The 19,529-nt window shown below is 44.3% G+C and overlaps 1 protein-coding gene across 1 annotated transcript in view; it reads right to left on the reverse strand.

Moving 5' to 3' along the window:
• The window catches only part of tet2 (tet methylcytosine dioxygenase 2), a 67,488-nt gene extending 58,168 nt beyond the window's left edge, over positions 1-9,320 (reverse strand). Inside the window, exon 1 of the mRNA XM_029160846.3 lies at positions 9,175-9,320. The gene's annotated coding sequence lies outside the window, so the exon portion shown is untranslated. The remainder of the gene's footprint in view (positions 1-9,174) is intronic.
• Positions 9,321-19,529: the final 10,209 nt, after the last annotated feature.

Raw genomic sequence — 19,529 nt, forward strand, 5'->3', positions numbered from 1 at the left:
TTACTGTCTGCAGTTTTTCCATCGCACGCATATTGATGCAGAGAAGGCAGGGTGTGAGTGCGTGTCAGAATCATTTCCTGACGAGGGAGACAAGGTGGAAGTAATCAGCAGAGCGCTGATGCAATATGACAGCCCCTAGAACCGCTGGTACACAGTTAAGAGCAGGAGGGAGAAGAAAAACATCTCCCCACAGAAGGAAGCAGCACAAGCGACATTTGGGTGGAAAGTTGATTTACAAACTTCTGAAAGTTTGTGGGAAGAAAATCGGATACTGGGCCTGTTTTGTCTGAGCTTGACTGTGAAATGTTCTAAAATGTAAAAAAACATTTTTAAAAAAGATAAAGACATAAAGCATAAACATGGGGGGGGGGGGTTCCAAATTTCCGTACGACCATTAAAGAAGTTTCATTGGCTGTGCGTTTGTTTTGTGACTCTGCTGCAGTTCTTCCTTCGGGGAATTAAGTGATGTAAGGTGTAAAGCTGGCTTCTACAGTATGAACAGAACTAATGTCCACATTTTTAAGTGTAAAAATTCTGCAAAAGCAAAATACTAGTTTACTTCTCAATTAAAGAACTAAATTTGTTGAAGCACGACCATTGGGAAGTTGTTTTCTTTCGTTCTGTGGGACTGCGCGCGCCAAGGAGGGCACAGACTAACAAGATCTGCAGAGAAGCCACTAATCGCGTCTGACTGTGTCTCGCTCTCTCCCCCCCCTTTCTCCGCGGCAGGTATAGATTGATTAGTTATCCTGCAGACATCACCCAACGCAGTGAGACAGCCCAGCACTCCAGCTCCTCCTGCCCTCCTCTCCTCCTGTAACACACCTGCATGTATCTCCCTCACACATCTGTACATCTCAATCTCATACATTTCTATCTTGGTCTCTGTCATCACCTTTGTCTGTCTCTCACTTACACACAAAATCCTGTCATACGTACACACACACACTCCATGTATGGTGCAGGTTACATAAAAGAATGCACAGACACTATTGCCTCCTCTTTCCGGTGTGTTAATCAAAAATTGCAGAATATGGTTCATTCAGAGATCTCCCTGCCACTTCCACACGTGCTGACCTGTGAAAGCAATGGGGGAACTCTCTGTGTTCAAACACACTCACACACACACACCTCAACATATTCCAACACGTACACAGAGGTGCAACCGTGACGACTGATTGATTGGGGAGGTACGTTTCATGACGGCTAGTGACATTTTTCCACATCATGTCAACGCCCTGGCAGCAGAAGTCTAAGAGAGATCTCTGAGGAATTAGGTAATCAAAGTCAGCAGGGCTCGAGCCGAGCCTGGTGCCTGTTCAAAAGTCTGCACGGAGTTAAAACAGCAGAAAGTCAAACACACCATCCCTGAGAAAATGCTAATGATCGTTTAATCAAAATTATACGTTGCATTGCATGTTGTATATGTTTTCGTGTTGAACCACCTCTTTAATACTGCCGCTATACAGTCACAGCAACGTTTCTGCACTGGAGGAGTGTCACCATCTTATGTAATGCTGTAATACGTATTATGCTAAGCAAATTATTAATATATAAATGCATTTCATAGAGGCAGGGTGCGATAGAAAGAATTTTAAAAAAAAGCTTAAATCTTCATTAACATCCACTTCAACATTGTCTGGCTAAGAAGGATTTGACACAGCCAGTGTTTTGTTTCAAGGCCATGTACTTTAATACTAATGACTGATGTTTTTCTTTTTTAGCAGAGAAGCGAAGCCTGATGCATCATCCCCTACTTTTCTCCGACCGTTCCAGCCCTGATAAACAACAAAAATAAATGCTATCTGTAAAATCTAACAGATCAATTAACAGTATAATACAGCAGCTATGTGTATAAATAGTTAAAAAAAAAAGGAAGGAACCCACATTAATCTCAGCTCCCACAAGCTCCTTCCCTCTGTATACTGTACATTCGCCCATCAAGTTTAACCACGTTCAGTCAACCTACAGTAGTGCCTCCTAAAAGAAAAGAACCATGTGGCTTTGTTGCTATTACAGCTAACACCATCAGCTGAAAGGTGAATGGGCGTGAGTGTTGGAGGACAGGAGAAAGGACAGGGGGAGTCCAAGTGTCATGTCCCATTGGGGTCAGAGGATGGCATCTACATTTACCAAAGCAAACAGCCCAGAGGAGCAGAGTACTTCACCTGTCGCTGTGGATTACTCCATTATCACATCCACCAGTCTCAGTGTCCCATTCCAACCACTCACTATTCAATATTCATTCTACATGCAGAATGGGGAGGGTGCTATGAAATGTTCAGCTGCAGGAAGGTTCAAATTTTTTAACGAGGTGTTGAGGTAGTAGTGAGAGGTGATGCTGTCTTATGAGGCTAGAACCATGTGGTCGGGACGTGTGAATATGATGCACACGGTCACGCTACAATGGTCCGCGCAGATTTTATCAAATTATGTGTATCAAAATTTATGAAAGTTCTCCAGCCACCAAATTCACTGCAGCAACTTTCACTCCGTTCAAACTGTTGACATCAAAAGCAGTTGGAATACAATAAATCTTCACACTGCTTTTAGAAAACAACTGTCCACTGCAGCTCAGCGAGACACAGGACAAATACAGGAAAATGTGTAATAATTGACTGTAAATTTAAAACAGAACAGAAATCAACCAAAACAAATTCATGTCTCATACATAGAACATTGCACTTTTTTTAACTATCTATTTATTTGTATATTACTATAACCATACTGAATAGTTTATATTGTGTGATATGTTTTTCCTTCAAGTTTTATACTATCTTAAGTCATTGTTTTTTACTTGTCCTTCATGCTGCCTCTCGGCCAGATTGTAAATGAGAAATGGTTCTCAATTAACTTACCTGGTTAAATAAATAAAAAGACAACAATGTTAGGTAACTTTCTTTTTATAAATTAACAAGACATCAGACTGTATATCAGTCGAGGTCAAGGTATTTTGACTTTAACTGAAAAATGTATTTGTATAAATCTATGTTGAGTATTTTTTATTGACAGTTAAGAAAACATTGAACAAGAAGCCTAATTATATGCAAACCCTTCATGCCAACAAAGCATCACATCTACTCTGAACATCCCATAACTCCTCAATCAGTCAAGCTGTAAAAACGAAAAAACTGTCCACATATAAGAGAATCGACGAACCTGACTGGCCGCATGGCGATGTCCACCATACCACAATGCTGCAGAATAGAATTAGAATTTTTGCCCAGTCGAGTCTAGCACAGACAAACTTTAAATTATGTTAGGAGGCAACCTTTGTGTCTTTTCTAGCAGACAAAGGATTTGTGATGACATTTCTGAAGAAAATGTTCATCCATACATACGGTACAACATATAGTATTTGATAGCAGATGTGGTAAAAGTACGGTTCCCTCTTGATGTCAGCTGAAGGTGGAGTACAGCGGCCGTGACCTTGCAGCAGCGCCGTGTGCCAAGGCACTCATAATAACAAGGTGATTTAGCTAGGCCGCAAATTCAAACATGGCAAATGGCATAAAAGACACATCCAGGGTAAAGACCTGTCCCTGGAGAGAAGACTGACACCAAGGAGTCCCTCTTCTGCTTCTCAGCAGTGTGATTAATAAGCCCGGTGCCCCATAATCTTTTCATCATCTATCTACTGTATGTAAATGACCCCAGACCTGCAGTGCAACACACACAGTGATGGCTCAGAATGGGACTCTTGTGGATACGTGCATGTTTGTATGTGTGTTTGCACATCTTTGCTTACCTACAGTAGACAACAGGGTGTGAGCATGCGTCTGTGAGGGGGATGAGGGGCTTTGGTAGAGCAGAGTAAAGTCGCATGACCTGCTGTCAGTCAGTACGGCCTCAGACGCACATGTTCGAGTGCTTTACAACAGAGGAGGGGGGGGGGGGTTATACTTTACTCACGGATGCAACTGTAAGCAACAAAAGTAGATTTTAGCACCTTGTTTATTAAATTTTACTCCTACTGCTTTGCACCTAGCCTCTCACAGCACTATTTTCCATTGCCGCTGTTATAGCTGGGGAAAATTTCCATGCACAGTAACTTTGAGTGGGGGATGGTGAGTGCTGAACCAGACAAGCCGGATGCTTTGTGTTTTTTTAACCATGAATTTCCTCAGGCAGTTTTGGGCATAAGACAAAAAACAAAGCATTAATAAAAGGTCAAGGAGTAGCACCATCTTAAACCTAAAAGGACACAAAGCGCTAATTAAATATATGAACTCTATGTATGACATGTTGAAGATACTAAAAACAGCAATTCCCTAAGGTGTGTCCTTCCTGAAAAGGTACATGACTAAAATAGACAAGTATTTATTCTATTGGTATGACTTTTTTTAATATGACAATTGGCACATAAATTCTGATATAATAATATAGGATAGCAATAGTAAACACAATAGTAAACAAGATATAATTCACTAATTATCAAGCCACCTCCGTCTTGTAATTGATAATTACAGTTGACTGATTGTCAGATAATGACAATGCAGCTCAAATAAAAACAGAGACCTATTGATTAGGTGATATGTAGACACAGTTTAATGATCTCTTATCTTTATGATAAGAACTTGTTTACATAAAGTTATTATTGTTTGAAAGCAGTGTATTTTATAATGTATGTAAACATTTTGGAATTTTTTCTGTTTTTCTCTACTAAATATTATCTTGCACAGACCTGACACAGGTTTGTTGAAGTAATGCCAAACTTATAAGTTTATATATAATATATTTCACTTTGATAATTGCATCATTCAGCATAATCTGCATCCAAAACTACAGTTTTTCACAGCATTAAATAAGTGGCTTATTTTTCTGGGTGATCTCCACTGATAGCTTCACTCTGATTTTGAATTGATCTAAAACAGCCTCAAAAATTCATTGCAACGCATTTTTTTTTGCCTCAATCTATAATTTGACACTGAAGTAGATTTTTGGCCTTAGTTAACAAGAAACAAGATTAAATGAATCCCTAACAGCGCCAATTAAATTATTTATGCAACGTTTGGAATTTGTCCAATTAAATATAATACAGTGGTAAATCATCGTGTTACTTTCAGCAAATCAGAAAATCAGAACTTCCTGTCGCTTATGAAGTGGAGAGCCAATCAGTGCAGTTATTCTGATGGCTTTCTACAAAAAAAAAAATACCAGTACAAACCACCAGAAGTGGTCGGTTTCAAATCTTTCATTGGCACTTAATGATGTCATGATGATTGCTTTAACTTAAATGTGAGCTCAGCGCAGCTACTTTTGCTTATGTGTTTACAAGTAAGCCTCAATTACGGCAAAGAAAAAGTCTCGCATGGGGTGAATGGTAATGTATCTACAAACCAGCAACTTTCCCCCAAACACTGCCTTAACTGAATGTCTTAGTATCCAGAGGGTAGTCGGCTCCCAACCCACACTCCAAAGCACCTTTTCAGCGAGCCGCCCTCACACAGCTCTTCAGAGGGAAGACATGTTGTTAATAATTAAGGCTCTGGCTGGAGGCACAGGGAGGTTAAACTTCCTCTAACAAGTGGCTCTCTGACAGCACAGACATATGGCTCTCGCTTCCCCGTATTCTCCTCAGCCCTCCAGACTTCTGCATTTCACACACGTCCAAGGCGGGGGTGAGAAACTTCCATCCTGACTGCCAAAGAACAATAAATCAAATTCCTAATGGTCGGCAACAAGCGGATAATTATGAGTGTGGCTGCGTGTCACGAAAGGGAATTTTCTCCTTCAAATTGAGTTAAGTATTTAGCGTAATTTCCAGCCACTGCTCAAAACGCTGGGTTGACTGGGCCACAGTTATTGTAAAACAAAACCTTAAATCAAATGGGAAAAAAAAGAAATATTTCATCTTCCTGACTGAAAAGTTTCACCAATTTAGTTTAAGATGAAACAAATCGTACTTTTTGTGCTTAATCCTTTTGAAATTTCAAAAGTATGTAATCATTACCCATTTGCTTAGATTTACATATACAGTGGGGACCACTAGGCTTGGGACTGTAGCAAGTAACTAACACAAGGTTTTCATGGGAACTGCTGATAATTAGAAAACCGTAGCATAACATCAGCCTTAACCTTTAAATATGACTCTTCCTTTACAGTACTGCATGATATCCTCATTACCACACTCTGTAACCTTGAATTAGCCTATTAGCTTATCTGCTCCTGTGACTGTAGAAGGAAGGGAGGCTGGGAACTACAACCAGACTCATTAATGTCGTCTCCATAAATAACAACTCCTGTTGAGTTACAGTTGCCCATTAGAACACAGGTTTGGCCTTTACACTGCAACAGTGTTGGAACAATAACAAATCGTACAAAGTGACACAAATTTACTACTTTTGGGGGGAAACTGTGGGGAAGAAACGTCATTTTAAGCAACAACTGCTTATTTCTGCCCCCCCTCCATTTTTTTTTTTTTTACTTCGTGAGGAACGGAAAAGATGAATGTTGTTTTGATGCTGGTGCTGTCGGGGGGAGGATAGTAAACACTGCCTTTGCAGAACATTTAAAATCAATCCTTCAGCCACAGGCCTCGAACCCCCCCTTGGTCCTCACTTTCTCCCCCTCTCTTTTTCCCTGAGCCTTTCTTCCTCTTTTTCTCTCCCCACTCTCTGTAATACGTCTGCCGCTCTCTGAGAATAGAGGCAGCACTTAAAAGCGAGGCGTAGGGGTTGAGTTTTGTGACAACAGCTCTGGCTTTTATTACCATGCTGAGATGTGACCAGCACCCAACACCACCAACAACTCCAACACACATACACGTACAGACTTTCACACATACACACTCTTCCTGGCACACACACGTGTCTCCCTGATGAGCAAATAATCATGTCATTAGCCCGCGCGCATTCAAGGCAGTGGCTCATTTGCCAGCATCCAAGCCGTTACCTTCGCTTGTGATTGGCCAGAAGATTAGCTGAAAATCACCATTATTTCTTGATTAAGTCACCATTTGCCAACCAAAAGGATCAGTCGACAGACACCATCAGGCAACCACTGATGATGGAGAGGAATATTAATGAATATATGGTTGCATAATCCCACAGCAAGTTAGAAAAATCCTAACCACCAAGTTTTCCGCATCACTTCACACGCTTTGCGTCTGTGTGCACCATCACAAGGCTGAGCTGCACTGTAGATGGTTGGCTGCTTGTGGAACCTGACCCCAGGGTGGCATTGTGAACTGTGGTCCACAGAGACGGCAAGCTTAATCTGTGCAATTTAATGACTCTTGAGGATTTTACTGGTAAAAGTACAGTAAATGCAACTAGACATACGGTGGCTGACAAGTACTGGTACAGTACGCTGCACCTGAGCAGCATAGCAACAATACACATCCTCCAGTGACGCCTTCTCCTAAGACCAATCAGTGACAAATACTGTGTGTCACCTTGCAGCCTGTTTTTCTAACTAGCTCTCCTTTTCTTAGGTCAATCACTGCCATTTAAAAGAATGCTAGAGTTGAGACATACATTATTATTTATAAACAGTAAATTATAGTATTATATTATTATATTAGAAATTTATAAACAGCATATACCTTAATTTTAATTATAGAGGTTCCATATTAAGCAGGCAATAACAATAATAAGTCCAATAAGTTTGTTGAACGCTAATTTACCACCTTAGAGATAGGCACATTTTACCATCCACAATAAACCAATATTAGTTTTTGGAACGCAACTGCACAAAGTAGGTAGGATATTATTATTTATTTAATTGACATATAAAAGCCTGAAAGAACAAATGATTGATACAAACAGGATAAGACAAAATTAGAAATGAGAAGACAAAGTAAAACTATATTAATAATGCCATTACCATTCTGGTTTTTATACTGTATACTATGAAAATCATATAAGGAAAGACTGTGATACATTCAATAGTAAGAAACCATACGGGTCCTTAGGCATTAAGTTTCACTTTAACAGTTTTACTTATAGAGATGCAACGTATAACTTGAGTTTTAACATCGTTTTTGAAACTTCAAACATAAATATGAATGTTCAAAATTTTTTTCAGATTATTTAAATGTAAATACCATGACCAAAACTACTTTGTCCATTTACCTTGCTTTTAATATAATCATCAGTGCAATAGTGGGAATAGTTTAGAGAGCAAAGACAAGGCTGAATCTTTACATCTTAACATGAATGAATGGTTAAATGTAATAAATGAAAGCATGATGGTGGTTGTTGATGGATGAATTGAATTACAAACCACAGACCTGGAGTATGATTTCAGGTCAGGTTAGGTTAGGCAAGAAAAGTCGTTCAGTATGGGTGGTATGAAGTTCTGTGTGAAGTTCTTTATTAAACCACACCACAATATTTCCCTGACCTTAACCAAGTGCTATGTGCAATCACACAACAGCCGCCTGAAATCTAGATGAGCAGATATATTGGTGAACAGCTTCTGTGTCCAGTTACATTTAGTTTATATGTAAATTTGATTGTACTGTATTTGTGACCATATTAGTAAATTCTGCTTACAGAAAACAATCTGGTTTGGGTAGATAATAGATGTATATGTATTATGTATGTGTAAGCATTTGCCAATAAAATGTTAATGTTAAAAATGTTAATCTTATACACATAATCTTATACAGAGTTTTCAAAGCAGGAAATATGTAAGGAAGCACACCAGGAATCCTTCTTGAACACAGATGTAGGCTTTATTCTGGAAACCTCGTCTCAGAATAAAGCCTGGAATAACTACACTGAGTACATGACGTTTCTATACTTTACAGACCACATAGTCTGAGTCCAACATAGTATCTTTTTACAAAAACATGAACTAGAAACCACAGGAAGAGGAAGGTCTTCATCTACCATTTATATAGGCTGGCCACCATGAATATTTTCTCAACAGGTTATGTAGGTAAGTGAATCTTTCATTGGGATGAGCGTTTCCTTGCCATCAGGTGAAATACATACTATAAGTTTTACTTGTATTTAAAAAAATAGGAATAAACAAATAATTTTCCCTGCAGCTCAAGTTGAACAATGCAGCTGAAACATTATTGTCTTCTAATATTCTGTTGACGTCTGCAAGTACTGCGATGTTCACGAAGGTCATCAAATTGGTTTAGCATAGCATGCTAATGTTTAAAACGAAACAGATAACGGAAAATATACGGAGAAAAAGTGTGACGTTCCTTTTCCTTACCCTGTTTGAAGAAGGCCGCTCTCCGTCATCGTGGTGAAATGGTCCTGTCCACGCGTGTTCCTCAGATGTTAGACGGGAGAGAAGCTCATCTAAAGCTGGGGCACTCCATCAGAATGTAGCCTTGGAAGCTTAGCGTTAGCAGCTAGCACTGGAGGGGCAACATTTTCCTTATTAAAAGTGGAAATGCCTCCTTTCTTTTTCCTCTTTGTGTGCGGCTGAAGTTTGGCCATTAGTCTCAGTTTAACTTCTTGTTGTTGTTGTTTAAGTGGCAGTTTGGTAAAATATTTTTTTACTAAAAACTCCAAAACTCCCTCCATAGCTGCACTTGTCAACGATGCTGATGCTAACGAAGTTGACGCCGCCATCTTTCCGCGGTAAACTCCTGACTACTCTCCGTTCAGCAGTGGGATGACGTCAGCCTTTTTTGTTTGGGTAATTGGGCATTCTGTGCACTAAGAGGGGGCAACGTCTCTACCTGCCTTTTCACGTTTTATTACTGCAATACACCTTTTCACCACACGTTTACCACATAACGTTTAGGGGGGGCGCTGTTTGATTCTTTATACAAGGGTCATAAACAGCCATGCAATAAATGAAGTATTTAAATTTTTGTTTATTTTTTTTTACAACAGTCATCATGTAACACTTAATAAAATAATAAAAAACACTAACACTGCTTCACATGCCAAAAATTGTATAATGTAAATAGTTATTTAAGTCAATTGAAATACTTGCTCCAAATTATTTTATATGTTGTGACTATGGAGAGACTTGACAGAAATGTTCTCAATCATTATTAAAACCGTCCCTGAAATGTGAAATTCCTTCTACTCTCCTGTCAGTGAAAGGAAAGAGGAAGGCTTTCTTCATGCACGGTTTCCGTTTGCTGCACAGTGAAGAATGTTGTTACCAGGCAACAGGCATAACAATGACACAGGTGCTCCCTCTCGCTCTCTCACTCCCTCTTCCTCGCGCGCGCGCGTTCGTGGATTTAGCATCGTTCCTCCAATAACGTTAAATGGCACTCGTTCGAAGTTCACCATGAATTTGTTACACTTATAAAGAGGTTGCGCCTGAACATCCTGATGTGTTCTCTTCTTTTTCTTCTCTGTTCTTTTTTTTCTTTTACTTTGAATTGTTTTCACGTGGTGAAAAACACAATGGGACAATTATATCCAGACCATTTCTCAAAAAGTTACAGTATCCTATATAATTTCAAGAGCCTTTGTTATTCACTGTAGATATTTTTTTAAAGATCTGATTCAGAACATTTTATGAAAATAGATGCCAATAAAATATTTTTTCCCGACAAATTACATGCAGTTAAGGAAAATGTACAATCAACAAGTTCCCCGGCCATGTTGGATTTTTTACCCAGCAGCCTGCTGTATTTCTGTAAACAGATTTTCAAAGTTTCTTTCAAAAGCCCAAAGTAATCCTGGCTCACATTCTTCTAAACACCAAATCACAAACAAAAAGGAAGGAGAGGAAGAAAAGCGAGGGCAGGACTAACAGGCTGTTAACACCAGCCTGAGCCCGGCCCGATCTCCTCCATGTCTGTCTCCCTTTTTTTTCTGCTTTTCAGAGATGGCAGACGCTTTGAGCTTCGTTAAATTGTCCCTCCCCCACCTCTCCCTCACTGTTTCTCCCTTTCCCTCTATCGCCTCTCCTCACTCTGTTTGGCATCCCCCTCCTCCCCCTCCTCCTCCTCCACCTCAGCCGGCAGTCTTTCGCCCTTAATCAGAAGGCTGCGGCTCCCCTCGCTCCTCCGCCTCCCCCCTCCATCCTCCTCATCACCCCATCCGCCCCATCCCCCTTCCTTCTATCCTTTCACCACCGAGCTGCCACTTCCCTCCCAGAACTCTCTCTCCCTTTACATTTTTCCTCTCTCCTCCTAGCCCCCTCCTGCCTTACACACACACACACACACACACACACACACACACACACACACACACACACACCTCCTTCTACACCCCTGCAGTTAGCGTCTGCCAAAGGCCGCTTCTGTTCATCACTCACCCGTGCACTTAGCAACAAAAGATGTGTGGTAATTTCCCCGCTCGTGTGGCAGACCGCCGGCCCGGTCACACCCCGGGGGGCAGTGGAGGGGAGGGGGCAGGTGGCGAGGTTGTTTGCCTCGCCGCTGACCCCCGTGTCACGCGTGATCGACGTGGGGGAGAGAGGTGAGCTGCGGCTGCATTACTGGCAGGCTGGGGAGATGATGACGGCGGGGGTGGAGGTGGGTGAAAGCGCTGTCAGTGTGTGTGTGTGTGTGTGTGTGTGTGTGTGTGTGTGTGTGTGTGTGTGTGTGTGTGTGTGTGCTGGCTGCTGGCGGGGGAAGGAGCAGCTCTGATGGCTGCCACCGGCCGCCGCCGCCGCGTGTCTGTTAAAATGACTTCCTCGCGCACTATTGTCACCAGCGCGCCGCTGCACCTGCTCTCCTCCTCCACCTCCAGCCTCGCGCCTCGCGCCTCAGCCGCGGCGCAGCCCTTTGCTTCAAACGCGGCCCTGCCAGTGACCGGGAATTCTCAAAGTTCAGGCGTCGACACGTTCGGCCAGAACCTTTTAACGGTTTCACGAAAGAGCAGCCCCCAAGAATCAAACGGGGGGACGCGTTCACGGCCCGAAAAGATGGAGCCTGCAAATGTTTTTACGCCTGCTGAAAATGCCACGCGAGCAAACGCAGGCACGCACGCACACACACACACACACACACACACACACACGCATGAATACGTAGCGTGCACGTGTGAGTGAAATCGCAGCCACGCGGGGCGAAAAGCGGCACATTACTGGAATTCTCTGAGCGTAAAGCCGTTTTCCCCGCGAGTGAGAGGCGGGAAGCGTGCGCGGAGCGGGTGCCGAGACACCTCCATCCAATCTGATCAATGGCGATATTAATCTGAGCACAAGTCAGGCTCGCCGCCCCGGCGTTTGATTAAAACGCGGAAGAAATATGACGTAGGCAATAAATCTGTTTGTCAAAATGGCACGTGGCTCGAGAGGAAAGGGAACGCCGGCACAGATACGGTGCACGAGGGAGATTGACAGGGAGAGATGGAGGGGGAGCGGGGGCGTGGGGGGGCTTGACCTCAGTATTTCCACCGCATGAGTGAAGCACTCAGGCTGAACCGAGTCTTCACCCGCTCACCTGTCAACTACCTCCCCCGTCTCCCCCCTTTGTGCTTCTCCTTCTCCCTCCTCCCAGCAGCACCCATGGAGAACAGAATAATTCTCCCATCCCGCACCCGAAGCCCGCGACGGCTGCAGCTCGCCGTTCGAAATAACTCCAGAGAGCCAGTATTAACGCGCAGGTCTGTGGCTTCTGCCGAACACATTACAGTCATGTGCACGCACGTCGCCGAGCTTTAACCTGCGCCAGCGGCTAATCTTCCCCATCCACACGTCCCACTTCAGAGGAAACGACGCGTGGCGCGGAGCTTTCATCCCTTCGCGTGCTGCGTGACGCAAGCGTGACTCACGGCGTAGAACAGGCAACCCGCCGATCACCGGCTCCAGGGTCCAACACCCGCTCCTTCACGTGTCACAGTTCTCCTGTTTGTGCCTCTCACTTGAAATTTGCTTTGGACTTGAAGAATAACGTAAATAATGCTTGGATTTGATGTGTTACGGTGTTTATAGAATAATATTCCTATCGTTTTGTTTCTAGAGTCGTGTGAGTGAGTGAGTGAATGTTAGTCCATCCGTTCTATTCTTTTGATGCCCAGGGGTCAGATTAAACCGCCACACCCTTCCTGCTCCTTATGCACAAAGTATGGATTTAGTGAGATTTATTAAATCCAATCCCCAACAAAATCCCATGAAAGTTTTCCATTTTCCTTCTGTTGCTTTCATATATTCACCTTTTCACTAACGCTGTGGTACGACCTGCAGTATCTGTGGTTTAAACCAAGCCTTCTGCATCCAGGCCTGGGTCATAGAATTGAAACACGAATAAAACACAAAGCATGTAAGGAGTCATAAAAACATGCACATGTTCTGGTGTGTTTTAAGCATAAATGCAGAGCAATGATTTTACAGTGAATGTGCTAAAATGCTATTGTGCTTTATTATATCTTAATTATAGCTTAATTACTAGATTTTAAAATTATATTCCGTTATCTATATTGGACAAGTCACTTGAAATCTGGCCTCAGTGACGTCACATTCTGAGTTACATTACTGGTGCTGTTCTGCTCTAAAACAGGTCATTCGACTTTGACACCCACGTCATGAAGCTACGTTCAGCGAGCCGGGGTTTGATCTCCAGCTCTCCTGCGTTCCTGGTGAAACTATTTTCCCGCACATCAAAGTGTGCAGTAGTGGGAGCACTAACTGTGATGAACTGGATTCCACTGCTAATAACCATGACACACCTTTATACATGTGGAGGTCCTAGCATCATTGGGACTAAAGGATGTGACGAAGAAGCTGTTGGGCTAAATGTACTTCACTTCTGGTTTGGTGCGAATGATGCAAAAAGTACAGTTATTCATCTACTTTTCATTGTTTCGTCCTTATAAATGTTGTAAAGCATATTACTGGAGCATTATTATATACATTATTGTTGTCCTGCGAGGACCTTCATGCCAAGTGGCTGCTCTCATTTTGGGAGGCCAAATAAAGCTTTGTTTGCATTGCTGAGTAGCCACAGATCTCCACCATCTGTGTGTAAGTCCACCGTGAGCGCTTCCCATCCCTGAAGAGTATTGGGAGAAGGGATTAGGACGGATGGAGGAGGAGGATGGAGAGGTGGAGGAAATGAAACGTGAGGCATGGCACGACGCAACAAGGAGGGTGATGGAGGAGAACTGACCTAGATGTCATGTGACCCATGCATCAAGTCTCTACTGCAGGGGAAAAGTCAGGCACACAAAGAAACCTGTCAGCATGCACATATGCATATATGCCCACACACACACACACACACACGCACGCACGCACGCACGCACGCACGCACGCACGCACGCACGCACGCACACACACACACACACACACACACACACACACACAAACAACACAAGACTGCAGCCAGATAAACCTCAGCGGCAGAGGGTGAGGATGAGCGAAGGGATTTTTTTTAGGTCAAGGCAAATCTTCAAACATCAAGGTGCGTCGTATAAATAACCCATCCACCAAGAGAGATATCTGGCCGGCACAGAGGGGGGTGGTCCGTTCTTGACATCCACCTTCATCAATATCGCACAGCTGTGTGGCCAGAAGGAGGAAGAAAGGATGCGGAGGAACATTCACAGCGTCAGGAAAGCACTGCATGCAGCTGCCATCGCCGTGTTCTGATCCAGTGTTACTCACATTCACGTTGACTGGATGTGAGCTGATCTCTATGATTCAGCCTGATTCTCTCTCTCCTTCTTTGATGCTTTGATCCTTTTTCTTCATCGTGTGAGGAGGTTCCAGGAAGCGGCTGGACATCCTCCCTGATTCCATTGTCAGTGTTTTCTCTGCTTTCTCCACTCCAACCAATGGAGGCAGATGACCACCCACCCTGTGTTTACTTCCTACTTCCTACTTTCTACTATCAGGATAAAATGTACAGTTCTTGTAACTGCCACAACTTTCTGTTACCGCCTGCTCAAGCTATTTTCACCCCCCTGCTTCAGAGCATAGAGTTTCAGGAGCTGCTGAGACGGTGGGAGGCCCAGATGCGACGCTCACGCTCTGCGTCTTACTGCTTTTATTGCCGTTCAGCTGTGTGTCTATTATCTTGATGGCCCGTCTCTTAGCATGCCGTTTCAGTTCCAGTTCAGTGGTGGGTGAGGAGGGGAGAGCCATATCTGGGCCCTCCTGCTAATTGAGCACAGCACTGGACCCCAAGGTCTGCCTCGCTGACGCTTTCTTAATCCATGGCTGTTTAACGCTGGCTGTGCTTGAGTAATTAAGCAGATAATCTTCAATTAAACCGAGCCCGACCTCACAACCCCCAACCCTCATCCAGAGACAGATGGGCTTTGGAGCACACAGCTCCTCCTTCCCAAGATAAATGGTCCACTCCCCTGCCACGCGGCCCGGGCGCTGCCATGCTTTATGGCGAGTGTGTGCGCCATAATCATTTTTCACCATTGGACTTCAATATCCCTACGCTGGCACATTTTTGGCCTTGATTGTTGTACTGTACTGTAGGCACAGTACAGTAAGGCTAGAACGTACAGTGAGTGAAATTTTAACAGGTAGCATTAATAAAATTTTAGTTTCTTTGTTATTTATAAACCGCTGCGTTTGAACAGGAGCTGTAGCTAATGTAACCGTGATTACTGAGTTTATGAGACTTACTGCAGGACAAGAGGAAATGAGTCCCTTCCTACTGTAGTACCCTAAAGATAAGGAAGTAACAGGAAGCAGCTGTTGTCATTAGTAATGCTGAACCATCCCACATTTATTACATTTCATTGTACAACTAAATGATGAGTGAGGAATTTATGGCGAGACCTTAAATAGAGAGGCAGGCACAACCGTGGTCAACTGACGAGCAGGAGAAAACTTTATTTCTGTATAAAAGCCCCTTTGACCCTTTTCTATCTGATGCTATTGATATCACTCAATCTTTTCTAGGTGAGAACACTACAAGGACCAATATGGAGAAGAGGCAGTGCAAATTAAGTTTAGAACAGAAGCCATATATGAAATATATAATGTGATGTATAAACTAGTATCATCAGCGTAACAATAAACATTATGTAGAGTTTGTAAAGGGGATTAAATGGGTGATGCAGGAAGTACTTAGTGGAAGTGGTTGTTTCAAGGTCAGACAAGAAAAAACAAATGTATTGTTTTATACATGTTTGATTATAGGAGCAGGACTTAGTTAGAGGTTTACTATCTTTAGTTAACAAATCTTATGTGTTTCCAAAGAAATGAAACAATAAAGGGTTTGGTCTAAGCCTTTTTAAAAATCTGATATTAATACAAATGCACTCTAAAAAACTCTCTACTCTAAAAGTAACATTCATTAAGATAAAACTCTTAAAAAACCTTAAAGATGTGACAGAGGTTGAGTCAGTGAGTCCAGAGAGGACTGAACGCAGCAGAAGATTATAGACAGAGACATTGGAATATATAATATTATGACTTAAGGTTAACAGCTCACAAAACCATTTTGTGTCATTTTACTCTAGTGTAAAAATTAGTGTTTATTTCCTAATGAATTTAAATGTTATCCTGCAAAGCCTCTATACCTCCACATATTACATAGAGGCCATATTCTTAACTCTTGTCCTGATGAGTCTTCGGGGGCTCGACCCACGATCAGAACAAATGAGGTGTTGCTAAGAAAAAGGTTCTAATTGATGCGTGCAGTGAATTAAAGGCCGACCTGAGACAAACATCTTGGAGCTGTGTGGACCTTTGCTTCATGTGTACGTTGAGCCTTTCCAACAGCCAGTCCCATTTTAACATGGCTGCTGAGAGGTAAAGTACGTACAGCGGTGAATCCAACGTGGTTTTCTATTTTACTTGCTGCAAACAAAGCCTCTATACGTTTAAGATGCCTCGTCCTAGTTGCTGCCATTTGCACAGAACCATCTGCCTCTCCCTCTCTCTCCCTCCATCTTTCTCTAACCACTCCTGTTTCCACAGCAATAATTAAGCCATCAAAGCGCGCAACCATGCCCATCCTCCGTCTCTAAGGTGAGAATACGGGCGCACATGTCAAGTGGAGCGCAGCCACCCGTGTGTCTCTTTAAAGGGGAAGGCACAGGGGAGAGGCAGAGGGAGGCGAGCGCCAGTGCTGGAGAACGGCACAGCCGCTGGAACAGGCTGGAAGACGACGCTGTTTGATTTCTCCAGCAATTTTCATGAGGGATGAAAAGTTTGGGTTTTAAAATGGAGCCATATGTCTCCAAATGCTGCTTCCTGCTCTGTTATTAACTTCCACCTACAGTAAAAACAATTATGTTTGAACTGTGATTGTATATATATACCTGACTTTATATAGAAGAATAAGAATCTGTATATTCTATAGCCGTCATTGAGTATGATGCTACTTGGATGAAATGACTTCATGAGCTAAATCAACCTGAAGACACTGAAGGAATAGACAAACATAAAAGAATAAAAAACAAAAAGGTCTGTCAGAAAAATGCAGGAAGCCAACTGTAATAAAAAACTAATTAAACCTATTTAATACTAAGTGGTGTGGATGTGATGTCAAGGTTGGTTCCAGTCAGCTCTCATTTGTCTTTGCCATTAAATGAAATAAGTAGCGGAGTTGATGTCAGCGGTGAAGCATCTGAAGCCTCGTCTAGACATTCACCAACCTTGCAAGAGAGGAGAACAACATCTGTAGCCATGGCAACGCGTGGTACACAACAAGGATGACGACAGCTGTAGCCTTAAAATGTACATTATTAATGATTATTAATTAAATCTGATATTACCTGATATTATACAAATGTGCTTTAAATATCAACACTTTTGGCTCTTTCCTAGAAGCCTGTTTATTTATTTATTGTCCAGTGTGTCCCTGCGTGTGTGTCAGCGCCTCTTCCATGGCCGCTCGGAGCATTCACTGAGCAGGTGCTCAGGTGCGGGAGCAGAACCAGAGGCTTCGCGTGGCACGGCGCCAGGTTGAAACTCCATCTGATCCCAGCTGTGACAGGACATCACAGGCACAAAGCGCCGCAGCCCGCACGCAGCCGGCTGCGGGTCGCGGGCCGTGCACACGGGGAGCGTAAGCAGACGGACGCGACACGAACGCTGACCTCGACGCCGGGCGGGAGGGAGGCGTCAGAACCACGCGGGACCGCGTCGCAGCTCAGCTCCTGGAGCCGGGACGGATCTGAGAGCTCAGCGAGGGTTTTATTGGCCAGGTACTAAGAATATAATAAACCTAATGAAGAGAAAGGACGTGAAAATGGATTTGTTTCCCACCGGCGCCTCCATCACCTCCATCGCTGACCCCTGAATGGCTGCCGTCTGGCGCGGTCCCTGCGTAGCGGTACCTGCGGGAGGTAATTAACGAGGCGATGAACAGCGCGGGGGAGCGTGTTTGCGTGTCCGCGTGGTGCGTGTGAATCCCCATCAGAGACCTACACCCCACCACATCTGAGCCTTTCTCACCAACCTCCCCCCCGTTTGTTTAAATCCTTAACAGGCGTAGACACATTAACCAATTCACACATGCATCCACTGGGCATTGTGGTTTTACTGGCCAACCCACCCACTGAGACCACATCCACATTAACCTTCGATGCAGCGTGGCGCCGGCCTGTTGGGACGGAATCGGTGGTTTGAGGGTTTCCCCCAGCAGCCTGCAGGGCTCGTAAACCTGTGGACGGGAGGCGGTGGTTAAAAAAGGCCGTTTTTGCCTGTTCTCTCTTCTTCTGTGGTGACGCCGCGTCTCCAGAACGCTGCCGACGCAGAGGAAGGTAGATGCAAAGGCGAGGAAACATCTGGCGGACGCACGCTGCGCCTCCGAAGCGCTTGACGCCACCCGGGGGGCCCGCGCTGCAATTAAATCACAGCGTCTCCTCGCCGTTCCAACCTCAGGACTGTTTTCAAGGGCTGCCACTGAAATTAGGTAACGCGTGAGTCAAAGAGAGACTTGGACGGCGGAGGCGAGTCATTATTACCGCTTTGCCGTGCCACGAGCAGGACAGTGGGCTTGTGATGAGGGGATGAAAGCTAAGCGGCATTTGTGAGCGCGATGAAAGGCGGATACCTGATGATCACAGCGCGGCACAAATACAGTTAATGAGACATCCCGAATATGTCAAACCGCTGTGTAATTATTTGTGGCCAGGATGCACGCGCACACGCTAAATCTGCGAGGGGGGAGGGGGGGGGAGGGCGTAATTAATCCCTCGCCACAGGGGCTGATGATGCGGTGATAACGGAGCAGCTCTGCGGTCGCCGGTCAGCAGCCGCTTGTCCTTTAGGAGAGAGATATAACCTTTGTCTCAGCAGCGGCAGATACACGAGCGAGGCGAGGGCCAAGGATTATACACCGAGGTCCTCACCGGGAGATGGAGAGGGAAGGGGGGGGGCTGTGACCGTAGAATAATTTCAGGCTCTCTCCCTCCCTCGAGACCACACGCTGTCTGCGCCAGCCGCCCCTCCCCCCCTTCGCCTCCTCCCCTTCCCACTTTCCTCGCCCCCACCACGCTTCCCTCCACCTCCGCCGCCAATCCCCTAACTGCTCGCCGACTCCGGATGTCTCTTCTTCTCCGGGAGGCGGCGGAGGGAGGGGGGGAGGGGGGGGTGAGAGGGGGAGGGGGAGGGAGGCAGAAACCGGAGTCAGGCTCGTGCGCCGCCCGCTGCAGCTAAGTGCTGCAGCAAATCATCCCCGCATTAGGAATATGGGCAATTAGCACAGTGGCACATCCCTGCAGACACGC

Source organism: Betta splendens, chromosome 1, assembly GCF_900634795.4.
Source record: "Betta splendens chromosome 1, fBetSpl5.4, whole genome shotgun sequence".
Classification (NCBI taxonomy): Eukaryota; Metazoa; Chordata; class Actinopteri; order Anabantiformes; family Osphronemidae; genus Betta; species Betta splendens.